A 12991-nucleotide genomic window follows, 5' to 3' on the forward strand; every position below is an offset into this window, starting at 1 on the left:
TGAAGGATTTCTAGATTGTAAGAGGCCCTAATAAAGATGAACCCAGCCCTGAAAGATATGGAATTTTATCAGCCAATATCCAGGTGAACGTCCCTGGAGATCAAGACTGATAAATAAACCACAGATGGGATGTGGGGTGGGGATGAGGGAAGAGGGGTAGGAGACAGAACAAGGACAAAAGGGGCAAAAAGTGTGAATAAGACATATTTCCCCAACAAGTCAAGTTTTTCCAATGTTCACATTTCTGGAGACCATCTTAAGAACAATTGCAGCAACAAACAAAAACCAGCCAAGCCAAATGTAAGTTGGTACAGCCACTGTGGAAAACAGTATGGAGGTTCCTCAGAAAACTAAAAATAGAACTACCGTATGATCCAACAATCCCACTCCTGGGCATATATCTGAAGAAAACTATAATTCAAAAAGATACATGCACCCCCGTGTTCATAGCAGTACTATTCACAATAGCCAAGACATGTAAGCCACGTAAATGTCCATCAACAGATGAATGGATAAAGAAGATGTGGTACATATATACAATGGAATGTTAGCCATAAAAAAGAACAAAATAATACCATTTGCAGCAACATGGCTGCAACTAGAGATTATCATACTAAGTGAAGTAAGTCAAAAAGAGAAAGACAAACACCATATGATATCACTTATAGGTGGAATCTAAAACATGTCACAAATGAACCTAGCTATGAAACAGAAACAGAATCCCGGACATAGAGAACAGACTGGTGGCTGCCAAGGGGGAGAGGGTCAGGGGAGGGAAGTTGGGATTAGCAGATGTAAGCTTTTATATGTAGAATGGATAAAACAACAAGGTCCTACTCTATAGCACAGAGAACTATATTCAATATCCTATGATAAACCATAATGGAAAAGAATATTAAAAAAAAGAATATATATATATATGTATGCATGTATAACTGAATCACTTTGCTGTACAGCAGAAATTAACACAACATTGTAAATCAACTATACTTCAATTTAAAAAAATTAAAACTTAAAAAGAAAGCCAGGCAATAAATAAATAAGAGAAAAAGAAAATCTAAACCACACAGCCTAAGTATCAGAAACTTTCTTCTTATCCACCAAGTTAAAGCAAAAACGAATTGGTTACATTTTCATAGACTCCTTTCCTGAACTGGAAGCCATTTCTGCTTCAATAAAAATATTAACTTTTTCCTCAGAACAAATCAAGTCCTCTCACCCTGGAGGACAAAGCGCTTCCGGCAGTGAAAGCAGACACAAGGCTCCACTATTGGTCGTGGTCAGCAGGGTCCACCCTGTGTGGGGAGGGACCTCTCGCTGCTGCGGAAACTGTGGGGAGACTGGAGTGGTCCCCACAGCACAGAGGCCCTGCAGGGACAGGGCAGTTTGAGAAGGGCTCGATGGTGTGAGAAGACCATTCGGAACCACAGGAGGATGGAGTATCAGGGGGAGAACAGTTCCACCCCAACTCCCAAAGGGAGAATTGTGTTGAAAGGACCAACTGGAGGGGAGCAATGACCTTCAGTCAGCCCCAGGTGACCTCACAGTAGGACAGCAGGGGGGAAAATGCCCCAAACACTCCTTCCCTCCCTCCTTCTCCTGCCAAGGCTGCATGTGGGCCAAATTCATCCTAGAAGTCAGAAGACAAGAGAGCCCCTCGAAGCAGTCCAGACAGCCCAGAGCAGGAAGCATCGTTTCAGCTATTCTAGAAGCATCCCCCTCACAGCCACCTCAGCCCCTCTTGGTAAACAACCTGCTTGCTGTGGTTGGGGGAGAAGAAATAGACAGTTTGGTTTTTCTTTTTTGGTTTTTTTTTTGTTTGTTTATCTTTTAACGTCTTTATTGGAGTATAATTACTTTACAATGTTGTGTTAGATTCTGCTGTATAAAAAAGTGAATCAGCTAGGTGCATACATATATCCCCATATCCCCTCCCTCTTGTGTCTCCCTCCCACCCTCCCTATCCCACCCCTCTAGGTGGTAACAAAGCACCAAGCTGATCTCCCTGTGCTATGCGGCAGCTTCCCACTAGCTAGCTATTTTACATTTGGTAGTGTATATAAGTCCATGCCACTCTCTCACTCCGTCCCAGCTTACCCTTGCCCCTCGCCATGTCCTCAAGTCCATTCTCTACGTCTGTGTCTTTATTCCTGTCCTGCCCCTAGATTCTTCAGAACCTTTTTTTTTTTTAGATTCCATATATATGTGTTAGCATACGGTACTTGTTTTTCTCTTTCTGACTTACTTCACTCTGTATGACAGACTCTAGGTCCATCCACCTCACTACAAATAACTCAATTTCGTTTCTTTTTATGGCTGAGTAATATTCCATTGTATATATGTACCACATCTTCTTTATCCATTCATCTGTCGATGGACACTTAGGTTGCTTCCATGTCCTGGCTATTGTAAATAGTGCTGCAATGAACATTGTGGAACACGACTCTTTTTGAACTATGGTTTTCTCAGGGTATATGCCCAGCAGTGGGATTGCTGGGTCATATGATAGTTCTATTTTTAGTTTTTTAAAGAACCTCCATACTGTTCTCCATAATGGCTGTATCAATTTACATTCCCACCAACAGTGCAAGAGGGTTCCCTTTTCTCCACACCCTCTCCAGCATTTATTGATCGTAGATTGTTTGATGATGGCCATTCTGACCAGTGTGAGGTGATACTTCATTGTAGTTTTGATTTGCATTTCTCTAATGATTAGTGATGTTGAGCATCCTTTCACGTGTTTGTTGGCAATCTGTATATCTTCTATGGAGAAATGTCTATTTAGGTCTTCTGCCCATTTTTGGATTGGGTTGTTTGTTTTTTTGATATAGAGCTGCATGAGCTGCTTGTATATTTTGGAGATTAATCCTTAGTCAGTTGCTTCATTTGCAAATATTTCCTCCCATTCTGAGGGTTGTCTTTTTGTCTTGCTTATGGTTTCTTTTGCTGTGCAAAAGCTTTTAAGTTTCATTAGGTCCCATTTGTTTGTTTTTATTTCCATTTCTCTAGGTCAAAAATGATCTTCCTGTGATTTATGTCATAGAGTATTCTGCCTATGTTTTCCTCTAAGAGTTTGATAGTGTCTGGCCTTACATTTAGATCTTTAATCCATTTGGAGTTTTTTTGTGTGTATGGTGTTAGGGAGTGTTCTAATTTCATTCTTTTACATGTAGCTGTCCAGTTTTCCCAGCACCACTTATTGAAGAGGCTGTCTTTTCTCCATTGTATATTCTTGCCTCCTTTATCAAAGATAAAGTGACCGTATGTGTGTGAATTTATCTCTGGGCTTTCTATCCTGTTCCATTGATGTATATTTCTATTTTTCTGCCACTACCATACTGTCTTGATTACTGTAGCTTTGTAGTATAGTCCGAAGTGAGGGAGCCTGATTCCTCCAGCTCCGTTTTTCTTTCTCAATATTACATTGGCTATTCGGGGTCTTTTGTGTTTCTATACAAATTGTGAAATTTTTTGTTCTAGTTCTGTGAAAAATGCCATTGGAAGTTTGATAAGGATTGCATTGAATCTGTAGAGTGCTTTGGGTAGTATAGTCATTTTCACAGTGTTGATTCTTCCAATCTAACAACATGGTATATCTCTCCATCTGTTTGTATCATCTTTAATTTCTCTCATAAATGTCTTATAGTTTTCTGCATACACGTGTTTTGTCTCCTTAGCTAGGTTTATTCCTAGGTATCTTATTCTTTTTGTTGCAATGGTAAATGGGAGTGTTTCCTTAATTTCTCTTTCAGATTTTCATCATTAGTGTATAGGAATGCAAGAGATTTCTATGCATTAATTTTGTATCCTGCTACTTCACCAAATTCATTGGTTAGCTCTAGTAGTTTTCTGGTAGCATCTTTAGGATTCTCTATGTATAGTATCATGTCATCTGCAAACAGTGACAGCTTTACTTCTTCTTTTCCAATTTGGATTCCTTTTATTTATTTTTCTTCTCTGATTGCTGTGGCTAAAATTTCTAAAACTATGTTGCATAATAGTGGTGAGAGTGGACAACCTTGTCTTTTTCCTGATCTTAGAGGAAGTGGTTTCAGTTTTCACCATTGAGAACGATGTTGGCTGTGGGTTTGTCATATATGGCCTTTATTATGTTGAGGTAAGTTCCCTCTATACCTAGTGGTTTATCAATTTTGTTTATCTTCTCAATGAACCAGCTTTTAGTTTTATTGATTTTAGCTATTGTTTCCTTCATTTCTTCTTCATTTATTCCTGATCTCATCTTTATGATTTCTTTCCTTCTGCTAACTTTGGAGATTTTTTTGTTCTTCTTTCTCTAATTGCTTTAGGTGTAAGGTTAGGTTGTTTATTTGAGATGTTTCTTGTTTCTTGAGGTAGGATTGTGTCGCTATAAACTTCCCTCTTAGAACTGCTTTTGCTGCATCCCATAGGTTTTGGGCCATCATGTTTTCATTGTCATTTGTTTCTAGGTATTATTTTATTTCCTCTTTGATTTCTTCAGTGATCTCTTGGTTATTTAGTAGTGTATTGTTTAGCTTCCATGTGTTTGTATTTTTTACAGATTTTTTTCCTGTAATTGATATCTAGTCTCATAGCATTGTGGTCAGAAAAGATACTTGATACGATTTCAATTTTCTTAAATTTACCAAGGCTTGATTTCTGACCCAAGATATGATCTATCCTGGAGAATATTCCATGAGCACTTGAGAAGAAAATGTATTCTGTTGTTTTTGGATAGAATGTCCTATAAATATCAATTAAGTTCATCTTGTTTAATGTGTCCTTTAAAGCTTGTGTTCCCTTATTTATTTTCATTTTGGATGACCTGTCCATTGGTGAAAATGGAGTGTTAAAGTCCCCTACTATGATTGTGTTACTGTCGATATCCCCTTTTATGGCTGTTAGCATTTGCCTTATGTATTGAGGTGCTTCTATGTTGGGTGCATAAATATTTACAATTGTTATGTCTTCTTCTTGGATTGATCCCTTGAGCATTATGTAGTGTCCTTCTTTGTCTCTTGTAATAGTCTTTATTTTAAAGTCTATTTTGTCTGATATGAGAATTGCTACTCCAGCTTTCTGTTGATTTCCACTTGCATGGAATATCTTTATCCCTCCCCTCACTTTCAGTCTGTATGTGTCGCTAGGTCTGAAGTGGGTCTCTTGTAGACAGCATATATACAGGTCTTGTTTTTGCATCCATTCAGCCAGTCTATGTTTGTTTGGAGCATTTAATCCATTTACATTTAAGGTAATTATTGATATGTATGTTCCTATTACCATTTTCTTAATTGTTTTGGGTTTGTTATTATAGGTCTTTTCCTTCTCTTGTGTTTCCTCCCTAGAGAAGTTCCTTTAGCATTTGTTGTAAAGCTGGCTTGGTGGTGCTGAATTCTCTTAGCTTTTGCTTGTCTGTAAAGGTTTTAATTTCTCCATCGAATCTGAATGAGATGCTTGCTGGGTAGAGTAATCTTGGTTGTAGGTTTTTCCCTTTCATCACTTTAAATATGTCCTGCCACTCCCTTCTGGCGTGGAGAGTTTCTGCTGAAAGATCAGCTGTTAACCTTATGGGGATTCTCTTGTATGTTATTTGTTGCTTTTCCTTGCTGCTTTTAATATTTTTTCTTTGTATTTAATATTTGAAAGTTTGATTAATATGTCTTGGTGTGTTTCTCCTTGGATTTATCCTGTATGGCACACTCTGCACTACCTGGACTTGATTGACTATTCCCTTTCCAATATTAGGGATGTTTTCAGCTATCATCTCTTCAAATATTTTCTCAGTGCCTTTCTTTTTCTCTTCTTCTGGGACCCCTATAATTCGAATGTTGGTGTGTTTAATGTTGTCCCAGAGGTTTCTGAGACTGTCCTCAATTCTTTTCATTCTGTTTTCTTCATTCTGCTCTGGGGTAGTTATTTCCACTATTTTCTCTTCCAGGTCACTCCTCCGTTCTTCTGCCTCAGTTATTCTGCTATTGATTCCTTCTAGAGAATTTTTAATTTCATTTAAAGTGTTGTTCATCATTGTTTGTTTGCTCTTTAGTTCTTCTAGGTCCTTGTTAAACGTTTCTTGTATTTTCTCCATTCTATTTCCAAGATTTTGGATCATCTTTAGTATCATTACTCTGAATTTTTTTTCAGGTAGACTGCCTATTTCCTCTTCATTTGCTTGGTCTGGTGGGTTTTTACTTTGCTCCTTCATCTGCTGGGTATTTCTCTGTCTTCTCATTTTGTGTTTTGGGTCTCCTTTTCACAGACTGCAGGTTCGTAGTTCCCATTGTTTTTGGTGTCTGCCCCCAGTGGCTAAGGTTGGTTCAGTGGGTTGTGTAGGCTCCCTGGTGGAGGTGATTGGTGCCTGTGTTCTGGTGGATGAGGCTGGATCTTGTCTTTCTCGTGGGCAGGACCATGTCCAGTGGTGTGATTTGGGATGTCTGTGACCTTGTTATGATTTTAGGCAGCCTCTCTTCTAATGGGTGGGGTTATGTTCCTGTCTTGATAGTTGTTTGGCATAGGGTGTCCATCACTGGAGCTTGCTGGTCGTTGAGTGGAGCTGGGTCTTAGCGTTGAGATGGAGATGTCTGGGAGAGCACTCTCCGATTGATATTACATGGGGCCTGGAAGTCTCTGGTGGTCCAATGTCCTGAACTCGGCTCTCCTACCTCAGAGCCTCAGGCCTGACACCCAGCCAGAGCACCAAGACCCTGTCAGCCTCACGGCTCAGAAGAAAAGGGAGGAAAAAAAGAGAGAAAGAAAAAATAAATAAATTTAAAAAAATAAAGTTATTAAAATAAAAAATATTATTTAAAAAATTAAGAAGTAATAAGAAAAAGAAAAGAGCAATAAAACCAATAAACAAATCTAGCAATGATAACAAGCACTAAAATGTATACTAAGATAAACCTAAAAATCAGAAACTAGTCTGTCGCAGATGCAAACCCCAAGTCTACAGTTGCTCCCAACGCCCACTGCCTCAATTTTGGGTGATTCGTTGTCTATTCAGGTATTCCACAGATGCAGGGTACATCACGTTGACTGTGGGGATTTAATCCGCTGCTCCTGAGGCTGCTGGGAGAGAGTTCCCTTTCTCTTCTTTGTTCGCACAGCTCCTGGGGTTCAGCCTTGGATTTGGCCCCACCTCTGCGTGTAGGTCGCCTGAGGGCGTCTTTTCTTCGCCCAGCCAGGAGAGGGTTAAAGAAGCAGCTGATTAGGGGGCTCTGGCTCACTCAGGCCGGGGGGAGGGAGGGGTACAGAATGCGTGGCGAGCCTGCAGAGGCAGAGGCTGGCGTGACGTTGCAACAGCCTGAGACACACCACGTATTCTCCCAGGGAAGTTGTCGCTGGATCACGGGCCCCTGGCAGTGGCAGGCTGCACAGGCTCCCAGGAGGGGAGGTGTGGATAGTGACCTGTGCTTGCACACAGGCTTCTTGGTGGCGGCAGCAGCAGCCTTAGCATTTCATGCCCATCTCTGGGGTCCGTGCTGATAGCCACAGCTCACGCCCATCTCTTGAGCTCGTTTAGGCGGTGCTCTGAATCCCCTCTCCTCGCACACCCTGAAACAATGGTCTCTTGCCTCTTATGCAGTTCCAGACTCTTTCCCAGACTCCGTCCCAGTTAGCTGTGACGCACTAGCCCCCTTCAGGCTGTGTTGACGCAGCCAACCCCAGTCCTCTCCCTGGGATCTGACCTCCGAAGCCCGAGCCTCAGCTCCCAGCCCCCGCCCACCCCGGCGGGTGAGCAGACAAGCCTCTCGGGCTCGTGAGTGCTGGTTGGCAGCGATCCTCTGTGCGGGAATCTCTCCACTGTGCCCTCCACACCCCTGTTGCTGTGCTCTCCTCCGTGGCTCCGAAGCTCCCCACTCCACCACCCCCATCTCTGCCCGCGAAGGGGCTTCCTAGTGTGTAGAAACCTTTCCTCCTTCACAGCTCCCTCCCAGAGGTGCAGGTGCGTCCCTATTCTTTTGTCTCTGTTTTTTCTTTTGCCCTACCCAGGTACGTGGGGATTTTCTTGCCGTTTGGGAAGTCTGAGGTCTTCTGCCAGCATTCAGTAGGTGTTCTGTAGGAGTTGTTCCACATGTAGATGTATTTTTGATGTATTTGTGGGGAGGAGGGTGACCTCCACGTGTTACTCCTCCGCCATCTTGAAGGTCTTCCCCGGACAGTTTGTTTTTGATATTGCCATAACTTATTGAATACGTAGTACAGCTTTGCTCTGGTTTAAGAAACCCTGGTGTTTCAAAACACACACTTAGACGAGATTATTTACACTGAGGAAAAGAAATCTTTACTTTTTCAAAATGAAGTTTCTTTAAAAGGTATCTCCCAGAGTGAGTGGAACCAAGGGCTTATTTAGAAACTGTGGTGGTCCCTAGGGAAGACATTTTAAGGAAGGCCCCTTCACCTAATGCATATGATGAGCTTCTAATGATGCCTGAAGTCTGTTCCCACCAGCAGATCAGTTATTTTCCTCAGATTCAAATTTTGCAATCAAAATCCACAGCATACACACTGCTGCTTGTATTGTAGCACATAGCATCTATCCTATCACTTCAATTTGAGTGTTTTCTTAAATGGATTATGGGATCACAACTGTATGTCCTCAACAGAACCTCTTGACTAAGCCAAAATTTTACATTCTTATAAACCTCCATGAATCAGTTTTCCTTAGTGATATTCTGTAACACTACACCATAGGAAATTAAGTGGCAGCATCTGAAAGAAATAATCTCCCTATCATAGAGACTGAGCCTTAGACTAAAACATTAGGCAGCACACAGGAAACTCATGCTATAGATGAATTCAGAGAAGTGCCTCAGGATGCTTGCATTTAGGAGTGCTAGGTGCAGACTATGCAAGCAAAGTGGCCACCGTGAAAGAGCACACTGTGTAGAAGTGGAAAGCATTCCATACCACCTGATGATTTGTGAGTACTAAGTGGTGTCTAGGAGTTGTGTGATAATTCAGAAAGCTTAGGGTAACAAACAAAGTGGAAGCCAATCTAGTGGGTGGTGGTAAATCAGTAATTGATTTGAGATCTTTCACAATATTGCCTCATAAGGGTCTTTAGTAAAGTTGTTTCAGTGACCACACCTCTCTCCAAGATGGCAATGGTCAAACAAGAGGTACTGTTAATGTCATGGGGGGATATGCAATGCGGCTCCTTGGTGTTTAAGCTCTTGGTACAGATCCATTTCACACTACTATGAATTCATGTCTTCATTATTAATTTACAGCATTAGGACTCCTGCTGTTCCAAAGTCATTGTCTTGAGATTTCCTGGACCATTCTCAGGAATCAGAAGCTGATGTACAGAAATTAATATTTTTATATTGACCCAATTACCACAACAAGTACTTATAAGCATGAAATGTCTTTTTGCTTTAGTGATAAACTAATAAAGAAAACCTTGAATATCTAATAAAATAAAATCTTTCTGCATATATTATGGATAATAGAGCTACATGGTCAGGTGGAGACTCCGATACACTTTCCATCTACATTTGACAAGCATCCACACTATGCCTTGGGTCATTCAATTCCTCGTTGATCTTCCTGGAAGAAAAGTCTATGCAAAACTTAGCACTAATCAAGCTAATATGAGACTGATTAGCTACAATGCTACTGCAGGAAATCATCCTTAGTAGGAGACCTCTAATCGATTACTGATTTATCACCACGCACTAGAATTGGTTTCTTAGTCATCATTTAATGAAGGGTTTTCAGTTAAGCACTTGAGAAAAAGAATTTGCTCTGCCTCTGCAATCATCCAGAGCGTCATGAAGACCCTGCTTTCCAGGATCTGAGTTGTGGGATCCTGATTCACTGGCAGTCTGACCAAGATATGAACAGAGGACAAACTTGTGGGTTTATAACGAAGTCTTATATCAATATAATATATCAAGTGAATAAAGGAAATGTCAAATTGGAACATGTAGCATCATTTTGTCAAATCTACAGCGTGTCAATCCGTGATGTAGTCACACCATAAATAAAACAAGATCTTCAAAAGTCCCAGGGCTACTTAACTCTGCCATACTTTTTTTTTCAGAAAGGACAACCATTGCTCGGCCTTTTCATTGCTTCTCTTGGAATGAAATATTTCCATTATTTTCAGTTCAAAATATGATCTAATTTCCACTGTAATTTCTTCTTAGACTGATGGGTTTATTAAAAGTAAAGATTTGATTTATAGATGTTTGGGGATTTTCTAGTTACATCTCTGATATCGATTCCTAACTTAATTCTATCACAGTTTTCCTTGTACGATACTTCTACATAGTAAGCAATCAGTAAATATTTGATGCAGGCATGAATGAATGAATGAAATTCTCAGGAATGTGAGAGCCGGAGAAACTGGAAGTTTAAAAAGTTAGGAAACTTTGGTATTTGAAGAGCATTAGGAAATTAACATAAACCTTCTCTGCTATTATAATGGAAATCTGTGATTCAATTACATGTAGGATTTCAGGAATACTTATGCTTCATGTAGACAAATACATCCCCAGGTAGCATTTACCATGTTTCTGACCCTTTGCCTTGCAAATTCCACTCTGAGAGTGAAACCTTGAATAGAACTAAAAGGAGGCACAGCCCTCCCTCCTTCAGCTCATGTTCATGTTCATAGAAGCCCTTCTTTTATGTGGCCTCAATGCATGTTTCACTTCATCATTATCTCACATGCTGGGTCCTTCTCAGGAAGTGGTGTCCATCTGGATCTGTTGAGTTCCAGGGTTTGGGCAAAACAAATCCCACGTCACTCTGGCAGGCTTTCCAGAAGGCTCAGGACTTTGTTGTCTGGGTAGTGCAAATAAGTCCAGGGGACTCCCAATTGCAGAGGAAAGTGTGATCCAACAAGACCAAGTGGTAGATAATATAGACGTGTTCACTTAAGGTGTCCATTGAAATATATCACTGTACCCTTTTCCCACTCGCATGGCAATGAGTCTTACAAACAGTTAATCATTTGAATTACAAGCTGTCAGAATGGAGGTGAGGTAGAGGAAACGGCCCAGTATACATAGAGACTAGGCATATGGAGAGGTAGAACCTGAATGCAGTCCTACAACCAGTGTGCTGCTCACCTTGGGCAGGTCCCTCCCCTCCCTGGCCTCCTTTTCATCATCTGGAATATACAACAGCTGGACCACTCACCTCTGAGATCCCTGTCAACTCTGAACCTCTGATTCGAGAAGCATTGCCTTCTGAAACTGCAGTCCTGAGCAAGAATCTCCTCAAAAGGTTGAGTATGTAATTACATGCTTAGTATTCTCACAGAGTTTCATATCCAGTGAAATTCATTTTTATGCTACTTTTGTATTCCTGCTTATTTTGAGTGGAAAAATCCTTGTATACACTTCCTCAAAACATGGATGAGAAAATAGGAAAAGTGAACCCTAGAGGCCAACAGTCTCCTTTGGTTAAAGACAAGGTTGGGGCCAATCAATGTGGGCTATTTGAGCTTTGTGGTTTGTTTTGGGGACTAAGCTTGAATTTGAGATCTTTTGTGATCTATCAGAAATGTTAAATGATATTGAAGCTTATAAACAGTGATGCTGAGATAGATTTTATTTTGTGCTGCACTTAAGTTGTAAGCAGAACTTTTTTCACTGCAATCCTTAACAAGCCTTTTGTTACTGGGAAGGATGAAAGGTTGGATAAGTGTTAGAATTAAATGCCCAGAATTTTTCTTTATGCAGAATACTAACTGGGTAAGTGACAGCCATTTATTGTGACCATGCATCACATCCACAGAAGAAGATGATTAGGTGCTAACCACAGCAGCTCAAGGGTTTTAAAGCCTTGGAAAATTGGCTTTAGAGAGTATCATCTGGCAAACATCAAGCTTTCCCTTTCTCACAAGACTATTGGAATAGGACTAGGGTCAACAGTGTTTAAAGACTCATAAGGAAAAGAATCTGCCACTTGCAAAATTATCCTCTGTGCAAGTTGGATCTTCCACCGTGGATCTGGGCTGCCAGGGGTGCTGTTTCTGGCGAGATCTTCATTAGCCAAGTCAGAAGGACAGCCGAGGCACTTATCCAGATAATCCCAAATCAGCTACCCCCTTCAGAAAACTAAAAGAAGCTTGCCTGTTGAAGCAAGGAGCTTCCCCCATTAGATAGATTTAATGCATCCTCTGTGACTTATACCACAAGCAGATATTTTCAGGACAAAGCATTTGGCAAGCTGGATACCATTCAGCCAGTTCCTTCCATTTTCTGCTTCACTTTGCTTCTGTAATTATGGCCACAGTCTTAAAAATAAAGTCATGTGGATAGAGTTGTGATTTTTTAGGGATCAGAATGCCTCTTAAGGATGTAGTCCTGCATTCTTCTGTGGAATGATGATCCTGCAGAGGTCCCTGCCTGGGCACAAATCTGTGGTTGTGATGAAGGGGCATTTAAGCTATCCAATCCACCCTTTGCAACCATCATCAGGCCTTCACGAGAGCGAATAATTTGAGAGCTGGAATTAGCTCTGTAATGAGGAATTAGAGGGAGGAAACAAGGCCCTACAAGAGTTAAATCACTTCTGTGGTTACACAAGTAGCTGGGCATGAAGTCAGGATGGGAACCCTGGTTGCTCTTCTGTGGGATCACATGCCTCTCTGATGACTGGCAAAGGATAACAATATAATCCATAGCCTTGGAAGAAAGATCTCTGTAGAGTAGGGGTAAGCAAACAATTTTTGTAATGGGCCAGATAGTAAATTTTTTTGGTTTTCCAGGCCATATGGTCTCTGCCATAATTACCCAATTCTGTCATTGTAACATAAAAGCAGCCATGGACAGTATGTAACAAAACAGGCGTGGCTGTGTTTCAATAAAACTTTATCAATGAACACTGAAATATGAATTTGATATACTTTTCACACATCACAAAATATTATTCCATTTTTGGTTTTTTCCACCTATTTAAAAATGTGAAAAGCATTCTTAGATCATGGTGGGCTGGATTTGGCCCAAGGGCAGTGCTTGTCTATCTATATTGTACAGTAACACAGCCAGCCCAGGAG

The 12991-nt window shown here is 40.8% G+C and overlaps 1 protein-coding gene across 5 annotated transcripts in view; it reads left to right on the forward strand.

The window, feature by feature from the left end:
• The window catches only part of PRLR (prolactin receptor), a 206427-nt gene that overhangs the window by 79247 nt on the left and 114189 nt on the right, over nt 1-12991 (forward strand). The window lies entirely within an intron of this gene.

Source organism: Balaenoptera physalus (genome assembly GCF_965194825.1).
Source record: "Balaenoptera physalus genome assembly, chromosome: 3".
Classification (NCBI taxonomy): domain Eukaryota; kingdom Metazoa; phylum Chordata; class Mammalia; order Artiodactyla; family Balaenopteridae; genus Balaenoptera; species Balaenoptera physalus.